A 16,988-nucleotide genomic window follows, 5' to 3' on the forward strand; every position below is an offset into this window, starting at 1 on the left:
TTGTTTCACATCATGCATAACTTGTAACCCAAAAAAATTAAAAAAACACTAACTTTAATAAATAATGGATTTACTAACACATTTTATGTTTAAAACAAAAACAAAAACAATATATAAAATAAATGGGTGATGGATCGGGTGATAAACAAGTGGTGGGTCGGGTGATGGATGAAAAAACATCACCCGCATCCATCACCCGCTTCACCCATCACCCGCTTTTCTTCCATTTATTTCTGGTTTTCATCCGTTTAATTAGAGCGGAGGACCGAGTTATTGGATCATCCACTGAATATTTACATCCCTAGCCATATGTGAGTTGCTTCTACCATGCCCAAATGTTATCCAAAAGTAAAACTAGCAGGAACTTCTTCTTCCCACCAGTTGCTCGAATGAAGTGATGATAGAGCTTTAACCGCGTCACAATTGTGAGGCAATTCCCCTATAACACATGTACGTTATCATCTTCTCCAGAACCTCCTTAACTTTAAAATCCGGAGTTACCGACACTACTACAAAAGTGGGTAAAGAGACCCGTCCAAAATGGCCTAAGAGATCCTCTTAGAGGGGGTCTCTAGATGGGGGGCCCCTCATCTAGAGGGGGTCTGTTTGTTAAAAACAAGAGACCCAATATTTAAGAAAAGGGGTCTCTTATGTTAACAGTAAGACAAATAATTTAGCTAGGGAAGAGACCCCTTATTAGAGATATGGGGTTTGTCTGTGGAAAAATTCAGACCCCATATCTAACACAGGGGGTCTCTTTGATATTTTTTAATATTATTTTATCAAACAAACTTAGACCCCATATGTAAGATAACGGGTCTCTTTTTCATTTTTTAATATAAAAAAAAAAGACCCATCATCTTAGATATTGGGTCTCTTTGCCAATTTTTTATTAAAAAAAATAAATAATATTATTTTGAAACAGCAGCACTATTATTGCTTAAACTTAAATTAAAAAACCAACTTTAATACAACACCAAAAATTCATATTCGACCAAAATCTTACAAAATACTTCATGGTCTATCATGAATAAAAACCCAAACATGTACATATATATATCTGAAAGTTGTAAGTACAAGAAATATATATTACTCTATATCTCCTCATTTAAACCTTGCATCTTCATCGATATGCTAATCATTTCAAGGCCGGGAAAACCACGAGCGATGCTTCTGATCCCTGAATGTGAAAGGTAGACAAATGTAGAGGAATTAGTATATAACGATAAAACAGAACACAAGACATACGGACATGATCACACTAATGCTGAAACAGACCGAGGAAGTTAACAAATATCTCTATATTCCTTCTTACAAGAATCATCGGTTTACAAACACCAATGATTTAGGTAGGTATAAGAATGAACAAAACATCTGTCTCACACAATGTTCTGAAATATTATCATGTAATACATTACCGCTCTTAGGCCTAAAAAGAATTTACAGACTCCTAAACAAGTCACCCAAACTTAATAGTGAAATGAACACTAATCCACAAACAAAAGCCTAGGCAAATGACAAGTGACAAGAATCACCTGAAAACAAATGATAGAGAAAATGAGGTACATATTTTTCAAAAGAAAAAATAAAATATCTTAAAGAGTTATAGAAGAGAATCACAAGCTAGAGTTGATCGTTGCAGACGACCAGTCTTGCTAATTAATTAAGATAAGCCATCACTTGCGCCTTGGCAACTTAATATGTCAAGAGTCACAATATAAACACAAGCATATATCAATTCAGATAATCAAACACCTTCTACAGAACATCTATAATATCATTCATGACCAGATTTGTAGCTTGTACCATAAGGAAAATGAGAATCATATTAAAGTGGCTTGGTGTAAACAAAACTGCTATAACCTGGCAACTAAGAAAATCACATTGTTCAAAACAATTGAAATAAAATAGCTTGGTAGCAAATACAAGCCTGTCCCTGGATAGAGAACTAGAGGACATGATAGATATTATCAATGCATAAATTAGTCGGAAATATCAATTAAAAGAAAAATACAACATTCAAACTTTTTAAAGCACTAAAAGATGGAGCAAAACATACTTAAATTGTAGAAAAAATCTGTCCAGAGGTAAGATTTTTGCAGGGTCATTTTTCAAAGAAAAAACTTTGCAAATTCTCAAACATTCAATTAAAAGGAATACCAAATGAGCCAATAAAAATTGAAAATAGAGAGAGGGAAAATGATCTTTACATATTCGTTACCGAAAGTTCCTTCAACTTCCCTTTAAGCTTTAGATTCATCCACTCTTGTGTTAAGTTAGATCTGACAACACCAACAGAACCGCAACAGCAGCAGCTCCGGCGAGGCTACAGAGTGACTTCGACGAGTCTGCCATAGGAAAGATGAAGCAGCGGAGTGAAATGAGTGAAGAAGAGGAGTGAAATGAGTGAAGAAGAGACCACAATAACACCAACCTCGACACCAATGGTTTGACAATTAGCAGCCTTCGCCGATGGCGAAGCGCCAGCAGGGCTGACGGTACGCAATTCTTGCCGGAAATGAGTAAGAAATCTAGAAGAAAAAGTTAGGGTTTTATAAATTGAGGGTTTAATTCAATTCAATTTATTAATGCAATAAATTAGTAGAGAGATTACCAGTTCATAACTAGCAACGATATCGTCAACAACCACCAGAACCCCAAACAGCGGCGGCGAAATAAGGGAAGAGAGCAGAGATGACAAAATTCACATTATTGGATCAATTGAAGAAGATAAATTCCGGTGAGGTGCAGAAATGAGTGAATTAGGGATTTATAGATTGATTGACGAACATAAATCTGGGTTTTGATTGTGAACAAAGAAGTGAGAATTTTGGAATGAGTAGATCTAAGGGGGGAGTCAGGATTGGTTTTCTGTGCTTGCAACAACCTGATTAAGTCTGAAAGCTCAGACAAACAGCAGCAAAAGATTATGCGGAGGCTAATGAACTTACAATGAATGCAGGTGCATTAGTTTGTTTTGCACAATACCCAGGGACACCATCACCAATCCCAACAGCCACATGAGTTGCCCAGTTAATATAGTATTATAGTCTTGTCTATTTTACCATTCTAAGTCCCATTCAAATAGATAGTATCTATACATCTCCACCAAACGTGCTAGTTGCAAGCAGAAAGCAAGTTTATCATTCAATGAAGCCTTTATTAGTGTTTTTTCTTTTACCACAACAAAACCAAGGCCTTATTCCCAAAATGGATAAGGGTTTCATGTACATGAACCATATCGATTTTACTCAATATCAAAAATCTTTCCACTAACATATTACCTTAGGGAAAAAACCTACAAGCAATTAAATAAATAATAATTGTAACCCAAAGCTCAAGCAAAGATGAACAAACAAACCCAAAAAATGTCCAAACAAAGATGAAAACAAACCCAAAAGATTCCAATCACTTTTATATCAACAAATTTGATTAACTTCCTAAACCTTTTCTCATACCAATAAAAACTTCAGCAAAACTAACAAATTGTCATGAAAATCACAAATTATACGAACATAATGCAAAACTATAATTAGATACCCGAACATTAATAATTATAATTCACTATTATCACAATGTTGTTGGAATCTAAAAAAGAAAACGATAAATCCCGATGATCTAAAACCAACAAAATCACCAAAAACACGCATCTGAATAAATTTCTTGTATTAACCTGCGAAACAAATTAAAATTACCAGAACAGCTTGGTAGGCAGAGAGAGTATTCTTAGCCGCCTCCTTCCTCTCAGATCTAGTGGTCAACTCAGCATTAGTATCAATCGAAACAAGAATAAATTCAATCAATTTCAGGTAACATCCCAGATGTACGTAATGAATCGAATAAATAACCCTAATTCTCCTGGAAATCGTGAAAAATATTCGAAAATTCTTCAACTTCACTTCGACCTTGCGATTCATCCCTTGTCTGCTCGATCTGTTGATTGAGCTCATCGACTGGAATCTGCGTACAAACCTCCATGAATTGTACGGATTTCAATGACCGAATTTGCATTGTTGCTTAAAAATTGAAATTTGATTTTGAAAATTAGGGTTTTTCATTCAACTCTAGTGAGCTGCAGAAATTGGTGATATTGGGGAGTGATTGAGGAAGATAAATTGGAGTTTTGATTGAGAACAAAGGAGTGAAAAGTTTGGGATGCGATTTTGCTACAAATTCGATTAGATCTGAAATGGGGGAGTAGGGTTGGGTTTTCGCTGGTAGAAGGAAGGGGAAAAGAAAATTGGGCGTTAATTAAATTAAACAATGACTATTTTCCGTATGAATTAAATTAAACAGATCCCTCATGGTAGTTAACGGCTCTCTTCTTTTTTACACTCCGTGGACCCCGCTTATATAAGAGACTCCGTATCTGTGAAAATGGGTGTGTTGTGTATCTTTTATTTTCCGGGTTAATAGAAGAGACCCGTTATTGATAATATGAGGTCTTTTTAACTAAAGAGACCCGTTATGTATTCAAAAGGGTTTGTTTTTAGGGATCTCTTTGGACATTTTTGTAGTAGTGCGAAACCCATAAATGAGCATCAAATAAGCCCTTCACCCTCTCATCATCATACACTCGATCAACAGATAGGGTATCTGTAGTCATGGAGTCCTCAAACAACATGCTTACAATGTTGTTCCTATCTCCTTCCCTCCCAACGGCCAAATTGTTGAGGGTTGAAGAGCTACCCATTTGAACGCTCCTTCCTCGATTCTTGTTCACAGTTGACTACTCATAAACTAGGCATGGTAACATTGAAGAAGAAAACCATCACGGCTTTCAAAGTGCAAATGGAGGCTCATTTTAAACCCCCCTGAACAGTATGACAGAAGAAGTTTATAGATGAAAAGTGATTCAAATTGAAAAATTACTAATTGTTTGGGCTCCCAATTGATTCTCAATTGGGCCACTAAGTCCAAAGCCCAATGGCTCTAAACAAACAGCATCAAACCCACCAATGGCTAGTCAGCCATCCATCAAGGCCCAAGGCCCAAAAGCAATAAATGACCTATGGGCATTTATTATGCAAACACTATAAATAGGCCGCCAAGGCTCACACCTCAAGGTACGTCCAATTTATCGCCTTAAGACTACTCTTCTAGAGAACTTCTCTCTAGAATCCGAGCATCGTTCTTACTTAGGCATCGGAGGGGCTTTCCTCGGAAACACCCCCGAGGCTAGTGACTTTGCTCTTGTGCAGGTGAATTCGGACTCTACTCATTCAAACAAGCAAGACCTTCAACACATACAAAAGGGCCTTCCTTCGAAGCCCATTGTTTCCATCTTTACAACACCGGAACAATTTGGCGCCGTCTGTGGGGAAGAACACTTCAAAGCCTTTGAAAGACATCAATCACCTCTTTCCGCGAAAATGGTGAATGATGTTGTTAACAACAATGACGACGATATGATGGTGCGGTCAGATTCAGAATCTGACCAAGAGGGGCACCCTCAATCGATGGCGAGGTCACAGCCAAGCAGAGCTACGACCGCCACAAATGCAGGACCTCCGATTCCAACTAGGGAAGAGCTCACTGCGGCCATGACCATCATGCAAAACTTCCTCTTCAATGAGAAGCAGCAAGGACTGGCAAATGACCGCAGAGAAGAGAGGAGGACCAGGCGAAGGCTGAACGAGCCACCCAGTGCGGAAGTGTCCAGACCCGAACGAGAACTCCTTCCCTTGACAGGTACACACTTGACGTCGAGGTGGATGGAAAGCACGTGGGACACCCAAAAAAGGGCACAACAGCAACCAGATTGGTTTGCGAGACCATCGCCTACTCCAACAGCTCTCCAAAGCGAATCGACTACTCGTAACACTCGGGTCCGAAGCTCGGTGCTCAGCAGGTTGAGGCCCTCGGTCCACTCAAGGTTAAGACCCTCGATCCATACGAGACTCGGGGTGGGCGAGCCAAGCAGATCTGGCGAACGACCCGAGGTCAGTAGCCGAGAGAGAAGAAGAGACAGGAGGCATGATCGAACCCCTAGCCCCCATCGTACGCCCGAACGTTCTAATCACAGAACCTCGGCAAACGAAGGCATCAGGGCTAGACTCGGGAAAAGAATCATGACCCCCACGTCATCCCCTTTCTCGGACGAGCTGATCATGGAAGAAATACCGAAGGTAAGACTACCAGCGCACCTGACCTACAGCGGAATCACAGATCCGAGGGATCATGTCATCTCCTACGAGCAGCAAATGTTCTTGAGTCCCTACTCCGAAGCATGTTGGTGTAAATATTTCCCAACCACGCTAACCGGAGTGGCGGGAGAGTGGTTTAGATCGCTGCCGAAGGGATCGATCAAGAGCTGGAAAAAGCTGAAAAAGAGATTCTGCACACAGTTCGTGAGCAACAATCGCCCCGAGCGAACCACAGCAGAACTGACCTCAATCCAACAAGAAAGAGACGAAAGTCTGAGAGAATTCATGGCCAGATTCATGAAGGAATCAACAAACATACCAAACTTGCAGCCAGACGTGGCCATCTTCGCCTTGAAGCACGCGCTCCAGGAAGGGAAGTTCCGTGACGAACTCTCAATGAAGAACCCCTCCAGAATAGCTGACGTGCTCCAAATGGCTGATGCGTTCATCAGAACCGAAGAGTTCAACAAGGCCGCTGCAAGATTGAAGGGATCGTCGGATCCGAGAGACACAAAGAATACCCAGAGCAAGCCCGAGGGCAGCTCAAGGAAGGGGAAAGAGAAAGTAGGAGCTAGAGAGATGAGCCCGAAGAAAGACGGGAGAAGGGGTGAACTTCAACCCAAATACACCAACTACACTCCACTAGCTCTGCCCCGAAAAGAGATATTTAGCCTCAACAGAAATGATGAAAAGTGGAAACTACCGGGGAAGCTCAAGTCCAACCCAGCTCGGAGAAACAAGAACAAGTGGTGCGAGTTCCATGATGACTTCGGTCACCACACCAAAGAATGCAACTCACTGAAAGGCAACATTGAGGACCTCGTTCGCCGAGGCTACCTGAAACAGTACTTGTTAGACCGAAGGGAGGAAAAAGAAAAGGCCGTCAGTGGCAAACAACATGAGCAACCCCAGAAGAGGGTCTACGAAGCAACAGGACATAAGAAAAACGACATCCTGGTGGTGTTCGGGGGGCAGAAGTCTTGCCAGGCCAGCAAGAAACACCTAAGAGCCCTCTCCCATCGGGTCAACTTCAGCGCGGTGGGAGACAACCAGCCACACCCCCCGAACATGACCTTCACTGCTGATGATTGCTTCGGAGTCCAGTACAAACATGACGATCCTCTGGTCATTTCCATGGACCTCAACAACCACAACGTACATCGAGTGTTAGTCGACGGAGGAAGTGCCGTCAATATCATCTTCAGAAACTGCTTCGAGCAGCTGATCCTCGAAGAGCCAGAGGAAGCACTGACGAAAGTCAGTTATCCTCTGATCGGATTCAACGGATCCGCAGCTATCCCTCGAGGAAAGATCACCCTGCCAGTCACAGTGGGCGAAGGCCAGGCAGCAAAAACCCTTCGGGACGAATTTTTGGTGATGGACTGCGACTCCGTATACAACGTAATCATGGGGAGAACCATGATTCACAAGATGCAAGCAGTCCCCTCCACATACCACCAGCTGATGATATACGTCTCGGATGCAGGATTCGCCGAACGAATCAGAGGTGATCAAGAAGTGGCGAGAAGAACCTGCGACACTGCTGTCCGAAAGCCCAAACTAGGGGACGGCCCCGAGGAAGAAAAAGGAGCTACGGGAGAGGAAAGCGAGGCAAAAAGGAGAAGAGCAAGCATGAGCAGCTTGTCTCCCGCAGAAGTTGATGCCCGCCCCGAAACCCTATCTCCCGAACCAGATCAAGAAATGGAGGATATCTTCCTCGAAGAGGATTCAGACAGGAGCGTCCGAATAGGCAAGGGCCTAAGCTCGGGGCTCCGAATCGATTTGATCCGATTACTCAGGGATCATAAAGACATCTTTGCATGGTCAGCAGCAGATATGCCAGGGATAAATCCGAAGCTGATTTGTCACAAGCTGGACGTCAACGCTGAAGCTCGGCCAATCAAGCAAAAAAAGAGGAACTACTCCTCGGAGAAAAACAAAGCCATCGTCGAGGAGGTGAAAAAGTTGCAGGAGGCCGGATTCATTGAACCATGCATGTATCCGAAATGGCTGGCCAACGTGGTGATGGTCAAAAAAGCGAATGGCTCCTGGCGAATGTGCGTGGATTTCACAGACCTGAACCGAGCCTGCCCCAAAGACTGCTATCCCCTGCCAAGGATAGATCAATTGGTTGACTCCACCAGCGGCCATGCACTGCTCAGCTTCATGGATGCCTTTTCAGGCTACCACCAAGTATTCATGCACCCCGATGACAAAGCAAAGACAGCGTTCATCACAAGCGCAGGAGTGTTCAACTACAAAATGATGCCTTTCGGCTTGAAAAATGCCGGAGCCACCTACCAGAGGCTAGTTGATCACGTCTTCGCCGACCAGAAAGGGAGGAATGTGGAGGTCTATGTGGATGACTCCATCGTAAAAAGCATCAAGGAGGAAGACCACGTCAAAGACTTGGCAGAGACCTTCGGAAATCTGAGGAAATACAGCATGAAGCTGAACCCAAAAAAATGCGTCTTCGGGGTGAAGTCAGGGAAATTCCTCGGATTCATGGTGAGCGAAAGAGGAATTGATGCGAACCCAGACAAAGTCCAAGCGGCATTGGATTTACCCGAGCCGAAGACCAAGAGAGATGTGCAGAGGCTAACCGGCAGGTTAGCCGCACTAACAAGGTTCATATCAAAAGCCTCGGACAAGGGAGCCCCCTTCTTCAAAGCACTGAAACCAAAGAACCTCCCCGGAGGAGAAGCAGAACCAGTCAAGAAAAAGGGGGTCCCGAGGAAAGTGGATCCCGAACTGATATGGGAACAGGAGCAAAAAGAAGCTTTTCAGCAACTCAGAGCCCACCTAGCTCAACTGCCGACACTGGCCAGACCAAAGGAGGGGGAAACCCTGTACCTATATGTCGCAGTTAGCCCTGGAACCGTCAGCGCAGTGCTTCTTCGGGAAGAAGAAAAGAAGCAACAGCCAATCTACTTCACCAGCCGAACACTCACAGGGGCCGAAACCCGGTACCCACTCATCGAGAAAGTCGCATATGCAGTAGTGGTAGCTGCACGAAAACTGAGGCCATACTTCGACTCCCACCAGATCACAGTGCTAACTGACCAACCGCTCGAAAAAGTACTCGACAAAATAGAGAGGTCAGGAAGATTGGCTGCCTGGGCCTTCGAACTATCAGAGTTCGGCATCAAATATCAGCCGAGGACAGCAATCAAAGCACAAGCATTGGCAGACTTCTTGGCCGAGTGCTCATACCAGGAAATGCTGGATGATACGAAAAGCACTTGGGAGGTCTTCACTGACGGATCTTCCACAATAAACGGCTCAGGAGCAGGAGTTGTACTAATCCCCCCGACGGGGAAAAGCATAGAGTATGCATTGAAGTTCGGCTTCAAAGCAACCAACAACGAGGCCGAATATGAGGCCGCAATCGCAGGGATAGAGCTTTGTTTATCCCTGGAGGCCGAGCATGTTTGCCTCAAAACTGATTCCCAGCTTGTAGCCAACCAGATCCGAGGGGAGTATGAGGCCAAATGGCCCAGCATGACAGCCTATTTAGCAAAAATTAAATCCTTAACGTCAAAGTTAAGATCCTTTGAAGTCATCCTCATTCCCCGAGGACAAAACACGCAAGCAGACGCACTGTCAAAACTCGCAAGCTCAACACTTATCGACCTAAATAGGTCGGTCCACGTGGAAGTTCACCAAGAGAGAAGCATCGACTTGCTACCCACCACAGTATGCAGCTTACGTACCGAACCTAGCTGGATGGACGCAGTAGTTGCATACAAAGAAAGGGGAGAACTTCCCGAAGATAAGCTGCAAGCGAGAAAACTGAAAAGATTCAACAAATGGTTCATCATCAGCGCCGAAGGAGAGCTCATGAGGAAATCATTCTCTGCTCCGCTGCTAAAATGTGTGGGTCCAACAGACGCTGACTACATCCTAAGGGAAATCCACCTCGGGATATGCGGAAACCACATTGGAGGTAGGACATTGGCACATAAAGCCCTTCGGGCTGGGTACTGGTGGCCCACTATGGTTTCCGAGGCAAAGCAGATGGCAAGGAAATGCGAGAAATGCCAAAAGTCCGCACCAGCCATCCATCAACCAGCTCAAACCCTACAATCAACACTGTATCCCTTACCATTCGCACAGTGGGGGTTAGACATCATTGGTCCCTTCCCCCCAGCGACGAACCAGAAGAAGTGGTTGATTGTAGGAGTCGACTATTTTAGCAAATGGATCGAAGCCGAAGCTGTCTCCTCCATCACCGAACCTCAGGTCCGCAAGTTCATATGGCAGAACATCATCACAAGGTTCGGCATACCAAGACTGATGGTCTTCGACCACGGGAAACAGTTCGACAACACCCCGTTGCAAAAGTGGTGCAAACAGTTCGGCATACATCTAGCTTACTCGGCAGTCTGCCACCCACAAAGCAACGGGCAAGCTGAAGCTGCTAACAAACTCATCCTCAATGCACTCAAGAAAAGAGTCGAGGACGACAAAAATAAATGGTTAGAAGAGCTACCCGGAACGCTATGGTCCCTTCGGACCACTGAGAAAGAAGCTACCGGGCAAACACCGTTCCACCTTGTATATGGATCCGAAGCCGTAATCCCTGTGGAAATCGGAACAGAAAGCCTGAGGATCCAGGCATACAACAGGTATGATGGGCTCCAGGGAGAAAGCAACAACCAACTTCTGGCTGAAGCTCTCGATCTACTGGACGAAGCTCGGTACGATGCAAGGACACTCAACGCAGCCTATTTGCAGAGGGTCAACAAGCATTACAACCGAAGAGTCAACGCCAGACCCCTAAAAGTCGGTGATCTAGTGCTCAGAAACGCCGCCTCGGTTCAGAAAGGACGGATCCATGGCAAACTCTCAGCCACTTGGGAAGGACCATACATCATCCACTCCGAAAAAAGGCCAGGCACGTTTATGTTGAAACAGTTAGATGGAACAATTCTGAAGAACCATTGGAATACCGATGTTCTCAAGAAATATTTTGTATGATCTCTGTCTGTAAGCCAAGTAAGTTGTTTAATGAGAAGAGGAAAGCCATTGGCACCATGTGTTTCATTAAACTTATCTCTATATTTATTGTCCCCTTTATATATGCAGCCTCGGATCTGATCAATCCGAGACTAAAAACAGGTTGACTTTGCCCATTCCTTGATAAAATGCAAGGAATGACCAAATCATACACTTCAGGGAATCGTCCAGAATCCTCGGATTCGCGATAACCAAATAAAACTTGTTCGCCACAAACAGTCGCTCGAATCAAGTTATAAAACTCCGGCTCAGATCCACGGATCGCCGAAGGCATAACTAAGAGGCAGACTAGCGATCTCTTGCCCAGGTTTCCGAACCACAAGAGATCGGAAGAACAATCCAGACCTCTGAGCAGATCGACGGATTTGAAGAGTCTGGAAACTACAAGAGTCTCTTAGCAGATCTACGGATTTGAAGAACTCATAAACTAAAGAGTCTCTTAGCAGATCTACGGATTTGAAGAACTCGCAAAACTAAAAGAGTCTCTTAGCAGATCTACGGATTTGAAGAACTCGCAAAGTTAAAGAGTCTCTTAGCAGATCTACGGATTTGAAGAACTCATAAACTAAAGAGTCTCTTAGCAGATCTACGGATTTGAAGAACTCGCAAAACTAAAAGAGTCTCTTAGCAGATCTACGGATTTGAAGAACTCGCAAAGTTAAAGAGTCTCTTAGCAGATCTACGGATTTGAAGAACTCATAAACTAAAGAGTCTCTTAGCAGATCTACGGGTTTGAAGAGCTCGCAAAGATAAAAAGTCTTAACAAATCTACGGATTTAAAGAGCTCGCAAGATCAAAAGGTTTTCAGCAAGTCTACGGATTCAAAGAAAAGCTCGAAAGTACAAAATTGAAAAGCAGCCAAGTAACTAACACTCATTTTTCATTCAATATTTGGGGGAAGTACAAATACATTGAAAACCTCAAAAATTGAAAACAAAATGAAACAGTTAAAATCGGCAGCCATCAACAGACAATACCGGCCTACCGAAGTACTAAGAAAGCAAAAAGAAACGAGTACAACGCAGCGCCGAGGCAAAAGGGGGAAAAGCAAGCACATATTCGGAAGTCCTCAACTGGAACCGACCGACTCTGAAGAAGACGACTGCCCGAATCCCTAACTCTTGGGAGTCTCAGGAGCGGCCCCTAAGGGAGCATCCTTCGAAGAACCCCCAGCAGTAGTATCACCCTCGGAAGTTGCCTTCTGGGCCCGAGCTTCTGCGAGAGCAGCTTGGCGTTCAGCTTCAGCTTCATCTCGATCAGCTTGGCATTCCACCAAGTGGTCCTCGGCCTGCATCCATAGGGGAACTTTCTCGTTCCAAGGGAAGTGAGGCATGTGCTTCGCAAACATGCGCCGAGCACCCAGGATGCCGTTCCAGTACTGCTCTCTACACTGATCAGCAGTGTAGAGGTCGACTCGCTCCTGCTCCAACTTCCGAATATAGTCATCCTTTTCCCGAAGCTTCAGCCGAAGAACAGGCACCTTATCAGCTTGCTGCTGGATCAGCTCCCGATGCTGGACAAAATGGCATAGCCTTAACTCTGCCTCTTTATGCTCCTTGTCGGCCGCTTCAAATTTAGACTTCATCTCCTGGAAGAGTCTATCTTTTTCCTCAAGTTCGCTAGCGAACTTAGCGGCCATATCCTTCTTTTCCTCAGCAAAGGAAGCGATCTTCTCAGCATCCTCTTCAATTCGGAAGATGAGCTGGCCAACCTCGGCCCCAATCTTCTCAGCAGACTCTCTAGCCTCGCGACTATACAGAAGGTATAGCTGCTTGACTTCCGTAAGCTCGGAGAGGAGTTGCCCAGCCTTCTGGTCCAAAATGGGAATATCACGAGCATAAGCCTCACGATATTTCCTCAATTGTTTCTCCTCAACCGAGCTACACTCGGAAGCGAACGAGGACCAGAAAACAGCCTGGGAACGAGAGAAAGGTGAGCAAAAATAGGAAAAACATAAAACAAAAACACAACTCAAAGAGGAAAACCTAGCAATTACCTCGTTCAGATAGTACTGGGCCATCATAGCCGGATTCCTCTCTTCGGCCCCAGGAACCCTCCACTGCGGGTTAGCACGAAGCAGATTCTCCCGAGCAGCCTCGGGGCCCACCAAGGATCCCACGTGAGCCAAGGGGTCCTCTCCCAAAATCGGAGCCCTGGCATACCGAGCCATCGCCTCCCTTACTTCTTCGGGGATCCGTTTTAGCGGAACATCCGAACAGGGATCAGCATGGATCAGCCTATCCAGGGCCGAGGTAGAAGTATAACCCAAAGTTGAGTGGCGCCTCTTCCTCGTCAGACCTTGCTCGGGCTGCTCCTCCTCTCCAGCAGAGGGAACCTCCTTCTGAACCTCGGGAACCGCAGCTTCGGGGCCCGAGAGATCTATCATCTCCTTGTCTGGACTCTTCTCTCTCTCGAAGGGAAGATCAGCAGACTCCTTCTTCTCCCCAGCTACCTCAGGGACATCCGAACCAGGAACACAATCGGCTTCAATCGCCTCCATCACCTCGGTGATATCCTGGATTTCAATCCCCAAAGCAGCAGATGGTTTCAGTGGAGAAGGGATGATATCTTCCTCGATCAGCGGCTGGTCCACGGGCGGCGGTTCAGCAACCACCACACTCTTTAACTTCTGCCCTGGCAAGGGCATGAAGTGAAGAAGATTCTTAGGAGGAGGCATGACTTCCGAAACCGCTTCCTACATAGCAAGTGTTCAAAGATTAGTTTCGGAAAAAGGGAGAAACGAACTACAAAAAAACTCCAAGTCAGAACAAATACCTTCTCCGAGGGCTGAGAAGCCTTTGCTTTCTTCGGATGCGTGGAAGGCCTCAAAAGAGTGCTACCCTTTCTTTTGCGTTGATCCTAAAAAGGGGAGACCAAGGGTCAACGAACGTAAAAGAAGAAAAAGGAAGAAATAGAGAAAAAAGTGTGAAGTACCCGGTTCCTAGATAAAGAGATATCTATCCGAGCCGGAGATGAAACCGAAGGAACGGCACGCGGCACAGCGTCAGTCCCAGGACCCTAAAAGATGGTCCAGGACCAAGACGTTAACCGACGGCCAACCGAAAAGAAGAAGACAAACAGAAAATCGAGCCTATAAATGAACACTCACCGGGTCCGAAGTTGTCTTCAACACAGGAAGCACAACCTTCACAGGAACAGCTTCAACAGAGGAGGCAGAATCCCACGGATCAGCTCGAACTTCGGATATCCGAGCAACCCCCGAAGGAGACAACACGTAATCCTTCAGGCGAGGATTACGAGGGTTATCTTTTCCGAACTTGTATTCGGGAGCCGGGTCGTGAATAGTCTTCAAATCCAAAGAAATGCCCAACTTCTTAGGATCAATGCAGCTAAAGCCGTACTCTGCAAAAACAAAGCACAAAACATGTCAGCAAAACGAAGCAGGAAAGAGAAGGACAAACTCACTGAAAAAACGGTCTCAGCCGAAAGACACCTACCCCTGTCAAAAATCCTGCTGAGACCGGCAACAGCAAGAATGTCCTCCCTCAAAATGTAATTGAGATTCGGGAGCCAGCTAGACGGCAGTCGATGGTTATCCTCCTGAGCCAAGAACCACTGGAGGAGGTCCACATAGTGGCGATGATTCCGATCTGGAGCTGCCACACCCCTCATATCAGGATCAGGAGCCACGAACCACTTCGGAGGACGATAAAAGTTGGGATGCTTCGGATCCTCCGGCACACGAACGAGCAACCACTCCGTCTTCCAATTGTGGTCAGAGCTAAGGTAGGGGTACGCCGTGATGTAGTTCGGATCCCCCCTCTTTCGGGACTTCTTGTTGACAATGGTCCACCAACCATACCCATCACCTTTGGAAGCATGGTTGAGAACCAGATCGTGAAGATCCCGAAAAATAGCGACAGAGCAAGGGAAATTGACGAAGTCACACACCCATCTAAATCCGATTATGTGCCTCATAGATTTGGGTGTGAGCTGGGCCAAACTAATGTTGTACGACACCAAAAGCTCGGATACGAACGGATCCAAAGGAAAGCGGAGACCATTCTCCAAATGGTGAGTGTACACGGAAATGAACCCCCTCGGTGGATGAGTCACCCGAGGACGCTCTTGTTTAGGAAGCTCGCACCAGTACCCCAAGGCATGCTGAATTCCGTATAGCTCCTCGGCCTTCCGATGATAATTCCCCAACTTCGCTTCCACCAACCAGTCACCGCTGACCGATTTCTCCAACGGACCGTCGATCTTGGTGGTCTCGTGCAAAATTGAGGCATACCTGCCCTTCGGATCAGCTTCCGTCCAATGAACTGGAAACTCGGGGTAACGACGACGAGCACCCGAAAAGCCAGCTCTCTCACCAGAGGTTGCGCGTTCAGACACGCCAAACCCACCAACTACATCATCTTCAGAAGCATCCCAACCAATCGAACTCTTCTCCAACGGCCTCGCCGAAGGCCGACCCCTCGAAGTTTTCGGTAACCTCCCCGAAGGCACGTTCTCCCTCTCACTAGAGGAGCCAACAACGAACTTGCTTTTGCCCCTATTATTTGCCATGGTCGCGAAATCTCGATCTAGGGTTTAGATTGAGGGGTAGAAGGAAGAACGAAGAAAAAAGGAGAACTCAGAAACAAATTACCTTTTTCCGAAGCGGAATTCGCCGATAAAGCGAACAACACAAGTTCCCGAAGTCTAAAGTTGGCCGAATTTCGTAGATCTGAAGAAGCAAATTGCACTGCGATCGCCGGAATTTAGAGAGAGAATGGGTTTGAAAGAAGGAGTAAAAAGTTCGAAAAGAGCAAAGCACCCAGTATTTATAGAAAAGAAAAAGGGCGCATCAACTTCCTCAACCCACGATCTCCACGACACAATACAACTCCCAACACTTGTCATCAATGCAAATCATCCCTTTTCAAAAAAGAGAGGGAACTTTCGGACTTCTGACAGCTGGAAACCCACCCATTTAATTCTAAATGGACCGGGTCTGGGGGGCATGTTGTTTGGGCTCCCAATTGATTCTCAATTGGGCCACTAAGTCCAAAGCCCAATGGCTCTAAACAAACAGCATCAAACCCACCAATGGCTAGTCAGCCATCCATCAAGGCCCAAGGCCCAAAAGCAATAAATGACCTATGGGCATTTATTATGCAAACACTATAAATAGGCCGCCAAGGCTCACACCTCAAGGTACGTCCAATTTATCGCCTTAAGACTACTCTTCTAGAGAACTTCTCTCTAGAATCCGAGCATCGTTCTTACTTAGGCATCGGAGGGGCTTTCCTCGGAAACACCCCCGAGGCTAGTGACTTTGCTCTTGTGCAGGTGAATTCGGACTCTACTCATTCAAACAAGCAAGACCTTCAACACATACAAAAGGGCCTTCCTTCGAAGCCCATTGTTTCCATCTTTACAACACCGGAACATTAATTATCTTAATGGAACTAATGAGACTAATTGAACTATTTAAGTGATTCAAATTAATAAAAAGTAACATAAATATTTAGTCATAATGCTTTAATTGTTATTTTCATAATACTTTAAATTTTTATTTTAAAGGGAATAAATCTCCATATGGCATCTATAACAATAATTAGCCCTAAACAACATATAATTTAAAACATCAATATGAAATTCTTCATCTAATCTATACCTAGTCTATAAAAAGCAAAATCATAGCTAATAAAATGACATGTGTCATGTCTTCCTCACTTCATCCATCATTTTGGTTTTTTTTTTTTTTTTTTGATTGTTTGTTATATTTCTAACGCCTCTTCTACTTATATTTCTCATTCAACATCAATTCATCATTTAATTTATGTATATTCATTCAATCTTTTCCACTTCATC

Source organism: Spinacia oleracea, chromosome 6 (genome assembly GCF_020520425.1).
Source record: "Spinacia oleracea cultivar Varoflay chromosome 6, BTI_SOV_V1, whole genome shotgun sequence".
NCBI lineage: Eukaryota > Viridiplantae > Streptophyta > Magnoliopsida > Caryophyllales > Amaranthaceae > Spinacia > Spinacia oleracea.